Genomic DNA, 9,208 nt, shown 5'->3' on the forward strand with positions numbered 1-9,208 from the left:
TATATATATATATATATTTATATATATATATCATTGGCACCAGTAGGGGAAATAAGGCCTATGGGGATTTAGCTCTTAACAAATATGGTATTACTCAGACTGACAACAAAGGAGGAATCAGCCATGCATACTTGAGGGAAATTGTCAATGAGTATGAGGGGCATCTGTAAAAGCAGATTTTCCCAATGGTATTTTAACACCCACAGCTTGAGACGCCGCTTTCCACTCGGTATTGTTTTCTTACCCGGTTGAAGCTGACCTTTCCCTGCCCAGACTGACGCAGAGTTAATGTCCAAAACAGCACACCCAAAGGCTGCGTAAACCCACTGTGTGCAGGAAAACCCTGATGCCTCCGGGCAATTGCAGCTGGCCGATCCTTGCCTCGGTTGGGCTGTCTGTGGTGTTGGGCAGGTCAGGAGCCTTCCGTGCCTGCTGAGGACCCAGCTCTGAAGATGTGATAAAGAAAACAATCATCTTGTCACCCGGGTCTGGCAGGGCCCCACTATGGTTGGGGGGTGTCCGCTTTGGCTGACACCAGGTTACATCCTTCATCTCTTTTGGCTGGGAGGGAAGGGGAGACCGTACCTTGATTCACCCATTACCTGGGGGAAGTTCATGTAGCAATCGGCAGGCAGCAGCAACCCAGTATCAGACAGAGCCAAGACTGGGTGCAGGCCAGAAAAAACAAGACCAGGTTAAAGAATGTGTAGATAAACAAGTGTTTTCCAGCTGGCCAAGAGCAGAGCAATTCAGCAATGAGCCAAAGCAATCTCCGAAAATCTTGCTGAGGACCAGCCTCCTTCCCAGGGGCCCAAAGACAGGTAAATACACCACCTTTGTTTAAAAACAGAGAGAAAGGAAAGACCTGTGGAAATAAGTCCTTCAATGCAGACGAAAAGGCTGGAAAAAGGATTACACAATCAGTTTATAAATACCTACAAGCTCATAGGGTGATTTAAGTCATGCTGAAAATGCCAGACCAGTCTCATTTCTTGCTTTGCCTAGGAGGGCAGGTGGTAAACTTGGCATATCTTGGTTTAGGTAAGGTTTTAAATTGTTTCACTTAGCATTTCTCCAAACAAACTTTGATAATGGGATCTAGGTGAAATAACCATTAGGTGAGTTCACAAGCACTTGAAAACCTGTTCCCAAAGAGGAGTTTCAACAGTTATCTGTACTTATCCATGCTTTCCTGTAAACTGGGAGGGTATTCTTCAATGAAGGAATCTTTTTCCCTAAAAATATACTGTCGGTTTAGTGAGGACCTGGTACTTCATTACCTCCTTACCATTACATCACTGGTAATGCACTACCTGAGTTAGTGATGGATTTATTGAATAGTGTCATTAATTATCTAGCAGAGGCTGGGTGAAGAGTTGCAGTCATGAATTGGAAAGATATCATTTGTAATACAGAGACCTGCTGCACCAGAACAAGGGAGTGATGCATCAGCTTGATGGCAGGTGTTGCTTGAGTGCTGTTACATACAGTTTTCCCAATCTCTTGTCCTTAGCATGTAAACAAATGTTGAAGTGTCTTGCCTTTGCTCTGCTGGGTTCATTTCTGTTCAGAGTTCATTTCTGAAAACCAGGTGCAGGAATTGAGCTGGGTGTCCTTTAAAAATGAGGCTCTTTGGACATGTTTGGACAAGGACTAAGCAAGGTACATGAAGACCCAAACTCTGCGTTGTTTTTTCATCTCAGTTAAAAACTGAGAATCAGCGCACATCTCCTACCGATGCAAGAGAGATGGTCAGCCTGTTCGCAGGGGACTTCGGCAACAAAAATGGAGCAAAAGCACAGGGAGGTCTGGCAGGATTAGAAACTTGGGCAGAAAATAACATGATTTCAGTGCGGCAAAGTACAAGATACTAAGCCAGAGGACAAGTATGTGAATGGCTAAAATTCGGTGGGAGGAAGGACTGTAAGAAGAAGCAGCACTCAGAGGGGTTTGGAGAATTTGCTGGATAGTAAGTACCCGCAAATTTGCAATTTGATAGGGCTGTGTAAAAAAAAAAAAGCCCTAAGTCATTTTGAGTGGCTCATGCTGAGACATCATGTTACCAAGCTGAAAAGCAGTATTCTTCTCTTTGGGCCAGATCCCAAAGTAAATTTAAGCCAATGGGCGTGTTGCCATTGATTTTAGTGGGTTTGTGGTTGATGAGGCCACATCTTGAACACCATTCAATTTTGGGCACCTTATTACCCCCAAGATGCTGACAAGCTGGGAGAAGTTCAAAGGAAAATGGCAGTAACAGAGTGTAGAAGAACTAGCTTAGGAAGTACGATTGAAGAATTATTAAATTATTAATAGCATAGCTAAGCAATATCTCAACAGTCTTTGAAGCAGGCAGGCATAAAGGAAGGAGAGAAAGGTGAGGGGAAAGCGGTGGTGCCACTACAGCCATGGTGAGGCCAGAGCTGGGGAGAAGCCCAGCCCGGCGCACCTGGACAGATTTGAAGATTGAGCCCACCATAACTTAAATATGATGGGATTTCCCTCCAGCTAAGGGGTCCCTGCCACTCACAATGCTCCCCTAGCCATGTGCTGCGGTCCCCAAAGGGTGCCTGGCCTGCCCAGAGGTGACGGGGTGCCCCTGGTACAGGGCTGCCATCACCATCGGCCGGCCACAGGCTTGGCAGTGAGTCTCAGGAGCAAGGTCCATTGGGCGTGCTGAGTCTGGGCTTCTCTCCACCTGCCGGCAGCTCTGGGTTACTTGGTTTAGTTGTAGCAGCAGCTTTTCTAGTGGACCAGGTGTCCTTGGCATGTTTGCTTTACTTGTTTTTTATCTTCATATTATATAGCCATAGTTTCATACATAAAGACCCCCCAGCTGTCAACAGCTCATGGAGGGGCAGGTGAGGACGTGCAGCCTGGAGCTGGGCAGAAGGGGCTTCAGGGCTCGGGACGAGAGCAGAGAAACCAGGCCTAACAGGCAGAATAACTGGTAACAACATAGACAGTACACACCATGCATCGCAAATTCGGATGCAATGTGAAGCTGCAGACCAGTGAAGAAAGAACAACGTGCAAAAGTGCATTTGCAAACATAAAAATGACTCCACGTGGTTCCTTGAGTGGGGCCAAAGAAGCCATCAACAGACATCACTTTGCTCCTGGTGCAGGACTTCAGATACTCATGACCCTCCATAGCCCCCACCAGACGCACCAGCAAGACACCACCAACCTCGGGACCCCAAGGAGCAGGGGAAGGGGGAACATAATATCAGGAAAAAGGGTAGAGGCTAAAAAGTGTGTGTACAGTTTCAACTGCATCATTATTCTTTCCTGCAACAGCTAGATTTGGAGTAATAATGATTAGGCTCTCAAGATTTCAATTACACTAACAATAAATCCTTGGCTTTACTTGATGAGCATACTTTTTGTCCATGAACAAGATTTTGAGTGTAACGAGAGCCGGGGTGCAGCTTTGCAGATGGGCATTTGGCTGGGCGCGTGGCTTATTTCCTTGCAACGCCGCATGAAACTCTATGGCCTGTGATAGTCTGTGCAGATGGAGAAATCCCTTCGGTGAAAGCTGATGAAGCCAGAACTGCTGAAGACGTTTCGTGGGATGGTTAATGTTCCCAAGGACCCCGTTACTCGCCATCATCCAAAAGAGACCGCGAGCAGTAGTATGTTGCCCCCAAAACAGCAGGCTTTGGCACTCAACCATGTCTGAAAGGAACATCACTGGGTTTTGCTAGGTTTATTTTTGCGTTCAATTTAGCAGGTTTTCATAGCAATAATTTCCTTTAGTTTCTAAGGAGGCAGAGAGGGTGTGAAGGGAGCTCGGCTCGTGGTGGGGTCAGCAGCCCTTGGACAAACAGGAGCAGGACAGAAAAGCAGAAACCAGCCAAGCTCCTTCTGGAGAACCGGGGTGAGTGGTAGGTCAGCCCTGAAGAGAGTCTGCTTTGCCTTTTCCACAGCCCTGATCATTCTGTGCTATTATAAGCCCAACACTGCACTTTTGCCAAACCCCCTGCTTCCTCTAATCACTTGCCCCAAAGCTGGAAACAGCGGGAATATCAGTTCAGCTCAACTCCAAGATGTTTTCACTGTTTTCTTTCCTTGAATTGCTCAGGCTGCAGGTCTGATGTCTTTATTCTCAAACGCAGAATAACTGTGTTCTCCAAGTCTGAAAAATCCCAAAATGTTTTCTCTTGTCAAGCTGCGAAACACAGGAGAGAAGCAAATGAGAGGGATTGCTAGTGAAAAACATAATCCAGCTAAAAACCAAAAAAACCCAAAAAACCCCAAATTCCTAAACAAAATACAACGCTGGACATGAAAAGCATCCCTTCACCACGCTCCACCATCTGAGGCACTGGCAATGATTTCTGCTGCGATCTCTTACATTCCAAATTTTAGATTTCAGAAATTTTCAGAAAATTTTCTTTACCATCCCCATGAGAAAGGCAGACCAACCCTGGCATGTCTGATCACCTGCTGACCTTTTAATACAGAAGACAGCCACGGGCCAAAGAGAAAGGCATAAACCTCATTTCTCCCACAGGAGATGCACTTCAAATGTCAGCCCTAATGTATGACCCCATCAGCGACCCCCAGGCGCAGCGGGGAGGGAGCCCACGGGAGCCTCCCCCCATGTCCGGCTACACCAGGGTGGGTTTTCCTCCGGGCCGGCGCGGTCCGTGCCGCGCGCCAGGAAGGCACCAAGGCGGCACGCGATGCACACCTCTTTTGGGGAGCCGGGCTGAAATCATGGCGCTTGGAGAGGCAGCGCCATGGAGCCGCCCAAAACCTGCGGGCTGGCCCCCCTGGCATGGTGCTGCCGGTGCTCCAGTAAGGCAGCAGGCAGTAACCTGTCCCTCCTGGTATTTGCCCCACCACCACCACCTCCTGCACAGCCTCCACAGGAGGGAGGAATTGGTGCCGTTATCACGAATGAACAAAGTTAATGTTTTATTAACATTGACACCGAGCTCCCGTTCAGTGCCGGGCAAACCTAAAGCAGCTCAAGCAGGTATGGCGTGTGAGGAGCTCTGCGTAAAGCAGGCTTAGCCAGCGCTGCCCGAGGCGTGCCAGCATCCAGTTCTGCTCAGGGCAACATCTCCAAGGGATAATTCTCAGGCTGGATCTAACCTTCAAGGCATAGAGCTCCAGAAGAGGCCTTCAGGCTTATTGCTCAAGGTTGTTAATTGTGCAAATCAATGGGAGAGGAAGGGGCTTCACCTCCCTCTTTGTACATACAAATTCAGCTACCTCTGATCACAGTGGTGCGGCTCTCCCAAATACATTCTCCATTACTTTTTTGGAGAGTCTGGGCCTCCCTGAGGCCAGGCTTTGCTTTGCTCACGCCTAGGTCAGCAAGAGAGGAAAAACGCATGGAGCCTGCCTAGGCCTGCCCACCACCATGCCCGGGCTGGGCGGGAGAGCGTGCCCTGGGCTCCTCTCAAAACTGGTGCTAGCACGGCTGCCCACACTGGGAGGGGAAGCCGGGCCATGGTCTCCCCTCCAGCCATGTGCCACCCTGACACTCCTGCGTGACCTTCCCCCTCGGCCGTCATTCCCTTCAGTGGCCAGCCCAAGGTCAGCGATGCAGGCATTAAATACCAGCCGGGAAAAGCAAACACCAGTCCCCCTTCGAGCAGCTCTGGGTACATTAAACACAACAAAAGGCTCTGGGACGAGAGCTTGGCACAGCAAAGGGACCAGGGCTGGCTGCAACGGCTGCAAGACCAGGGCATCGTGGCAGTGCACTGGATGCTGACGGGCAGCCCTGCATGATCAGATGAGGAAAGCGGACACTGGTTGAATCCTGATGGACCATACAGCAAGAGGGTGCTTAGACCAGCAGCCCTCCTGTGGGGACATGAGATGTCCACTGGTCAGTAACAAGTGTCCTGACAAATTGCTGCAGTGGCCAGGAGCCCTTCAGCAGAGCCCTTAGAGTAGCCATCGCTCCGCCCTACCTTGATAAACCTCTTCAGACAGGCAATGCTCGCTTTCACTCACACGCACAAACTTTCCACGAGAATCCCATATTTGTCACAGCTGCACATGGGTCATGCCCATGGCTCGGCTGTGCCACGCAGCAGGCACGTCACGGGAGCTCCGATTTCAGCTCGGTGCACTAACGCTTCCCCCTCCTGCTCTTCCAGCAGGTTTCTCACCCCGACTTGCCCCCGCGTTTGCTGCATCCCCACATGCAGGCGTCAGTGCCCTCTGCTCACAGCTTTCCATCTCCAGTATTTCATCCACTTCACGTGGCAGGAGACGAGAAAAGGGAGGTGGCCCTGGCCTCCCATGCAATTCAGTGGGTAAATAAAGGTATCAAGGCCTTTTGTCAGCTCCGTGCAGCCAGATTTCACTCATTGTTCAGAAAAACTCTCAAAGGAAAAAATCTGTCATTACAAATCTTTGCTCCTTTCATCCAAAACTTTTCCTCCAGCGTTTCAGGGGAAACACCAAGTTCTGAGTCTGTTTGCAGGGAGGTGGAAAATCCCCAGGTTCCTGATGGGAAATTTCTACACTCAGTACTCATGCACGTAAGAAGGTGCAGCTCTTGATGGCCCTTCTTTTGTCATGGTCTTTGCTGCTGTTAAGCAGAAGAGGGACAGGGGACGAGCCCGTGAAGACAACATGGCTGTGCCTGGCTCGGGAGCAGGCTGCCCGCGTCCATAGCATGCAGCACATGGACCTGGGTCCCCTCTGAGCCCCTCGTGGTGCCTCTTTGGCCCCACCGAAGACAGAAACAATATTTGTGCATGCTTTTCCAGGTCTAGGCCTTGGAAGAGGGGAGGGCTGTACAGCAGGCAGCCCATCGGGGGGGCTTTTTGTGACATGAAACAGAGGAGACCTATTGCATGCTCAGGGATGGGGCTGAGTCGCGTGGGTGATCGGGCTTGTTGCCGCTTTTCTTTAGCAGTGGTTGCACTCCTGGAGTCCTGTTGTCCAATTCTATCTTTATTATGTGAATTACATACACTGTTGTTTGTTGGGGTTTTTTTAAGGTAAGCTATTTAATAAACATAGACCTGGAAAATTTATACTTTTCAATTTTGAGGTCAAGCTGCCACAGAAAGAAGGTATGGTTTCCTTCCACTGAGGCACCCCTTGAGTGAAAATAGTTTTGAGTGTTGCCCTCACCCACAACACAAGCAGTAAGAGAAGCTTTACAAAGGCAGTGCTAATTTTCAGACGAATGCTTCAAGAGACATTTAAATTCATGCAAAGTCTGCACCAGAGTCTCCTGATTCACTGAATCACTGTGGGTACGGCAGAAGAGCTGTGATTGCAAATGACTGTCACATGCCTGCACGTACACAAGCGAGGGGACACATGTACGGTCACTGTGACGGGCTCACCTCCCAGAAGGAGCGAACGCACCTGCTGAGGCAGGAGGAGCTGTGAGCGGGGCAAGAAGATGATGGAGAGGATGGATAGGGAGGGCAGAAGGGGGAGCGTTGCTCCCGTGGCAGCAGCAACGGGGAGACTGGGAGGCGGTTTGCAGCCTTTAAACCAGACCTGACAGGAGGAGAGGTTGAAATGTCAACATATCCAAAGAATAAAAAACTCCTGGAATTTTAAAACGTTCCATTTCGGGTCAGTTCAGTGTCAGGCTGGGTTAGCCTCTGCTGTCACATCGCCCTGGGGGTTTAAGCTTGAGCACCTCCTGTGCCCTGGCCAGGGTAATGGGACAGGCTCCCTGGCCGGGCAAAGCGGTGTCTGCCAAGGAAAACCCTGTCCCCATGTGCAAGCCCGCTGCTGTGTTGCAGGAGCCCCGGCACAGCCCTGCTCCCAGGGGCCGAGCAGAGGGACTCAGAAAGGGGCGGAATTACTACTCCTGAGGGGGTCTCACAGAGCAAGCAGGTACAAATTAATCTATCCTGAACCAAAAGCAAGCGATTTGTCCTGATTAGACATCAAACAAACAAAAAAAAATCTTCTCATTTGGATGAAGAAGCCTGGAATAAAAAAACCTGTATTTTTGTACTCTCAATTAGAACTGGAGAAGAAAATTAAGAAATAGCAAAGTCAACACTTACTGATTGACAAGTATGGTGCTTATAGGACTGCAATAACATACGCCGTACCCCTCGTGTTGCCTTCTAAACCCGCAAGGTTTAGCTTTTTCTAAGCATTTTTCAGCAGAGTTCATCCCTGTGCGGAGAAGATATGCTTGTAGGCACTGTTTTTCTGAATTACCTCTCCCAAAGTGGTTGGAAGACGTTCATACAGAGACCTCAGGAGCCACAAACCATGGGTGGAAAACCAGCCCTTCTCCATGGTCTGCCGGCAGCTCTGCACGGGAAGGAAAGGAGAACGATGCCTGCAGGGGTTTTGGTAGTGGTGCATATGTGATGGCTGAGATTCGATGGGCGTGACGCAGAGCGGCCACCAAGGGTTTGACAGCTGCTGCTACGCTGAGTTAGTGCGGTACGAGAGCTCTCAGGGAGAGAGGAGCAGAGCTGCTCGGGGCTGTTGCAGGGGTTCTCTGTCCTTTCCATCTGGGGCTATAGGACCTCCAACATCAGGTCGTTCCCGTGACACTGAAGACGGCGCAGTATACACCTGTTTTCATGAATTCCAGCAACAGACCTGGAGGTGACGAGTATAGAAATGCAAAATGTTGCCATATAACAACACTATCACAGGTTTTCAGTGTTAGGTGGCCTTGTCTAGTTCACATCCTGCTAATTAAAAATAGATTAGGATTGTAGATGCACAGGGTGGTCTGTGTGGGAAGGGACCTTTGGTGGCCACCTAGTTCGACCACCTCCCAAGGCAGGGCCAGCCCCAGGGGTACAGCAGGTTGCGCAAAGTTGCACCCAGCTGGGTTTTTAGTGTTTCTGTGGATGGAGACTGCACCGGCTCTTGGGGCTGCTGTTCCTGCATGTGACCACCCTCATGGAGGTAAGCTTTCTCCTTCTAGCTCACCCCAGTTTCCTTCACTGCCACCTGTGTTTGTTGCCTCTTGTCCTTTTGCTGTGCTCCTCAGAGAAGAGCTTGACCCTACAATCTCCCTTTAGGCCACTGAAGACAGCAGTAGATGTCCCTGCAGCCTTTCCCTGCCGCTGAGCAAGCCCCGGACACAGGGCTCCAGATGTGACCTGGTGAGAGCTGGATGAAGGGGAATAACGCCTTTGCTCAGCCTCCCAGCTGCACTCTCCTTCATGCTGCCTGGTACGTGGTTCGCTTTCCTTGCTGCAAGGGTGCACTACTGACTTACGTTCAACTTGTTGTT

Source organism: Pygoscelis adeliae, unplaced genomic scaffold (assembly GCF_000699105.1).
Source record: "Pygoscelis adeliae isolate BGI_AS28 unplaced genomic scaffold, ASM69910v1 Scaffold156, whole genome shotgun sequence".
NCBI lineage: Eukaryota > Metazoa > Chordata > Aves > Sphenisciformes > Spheniscidae > Pygoscelis > Pygoscelis adeliae.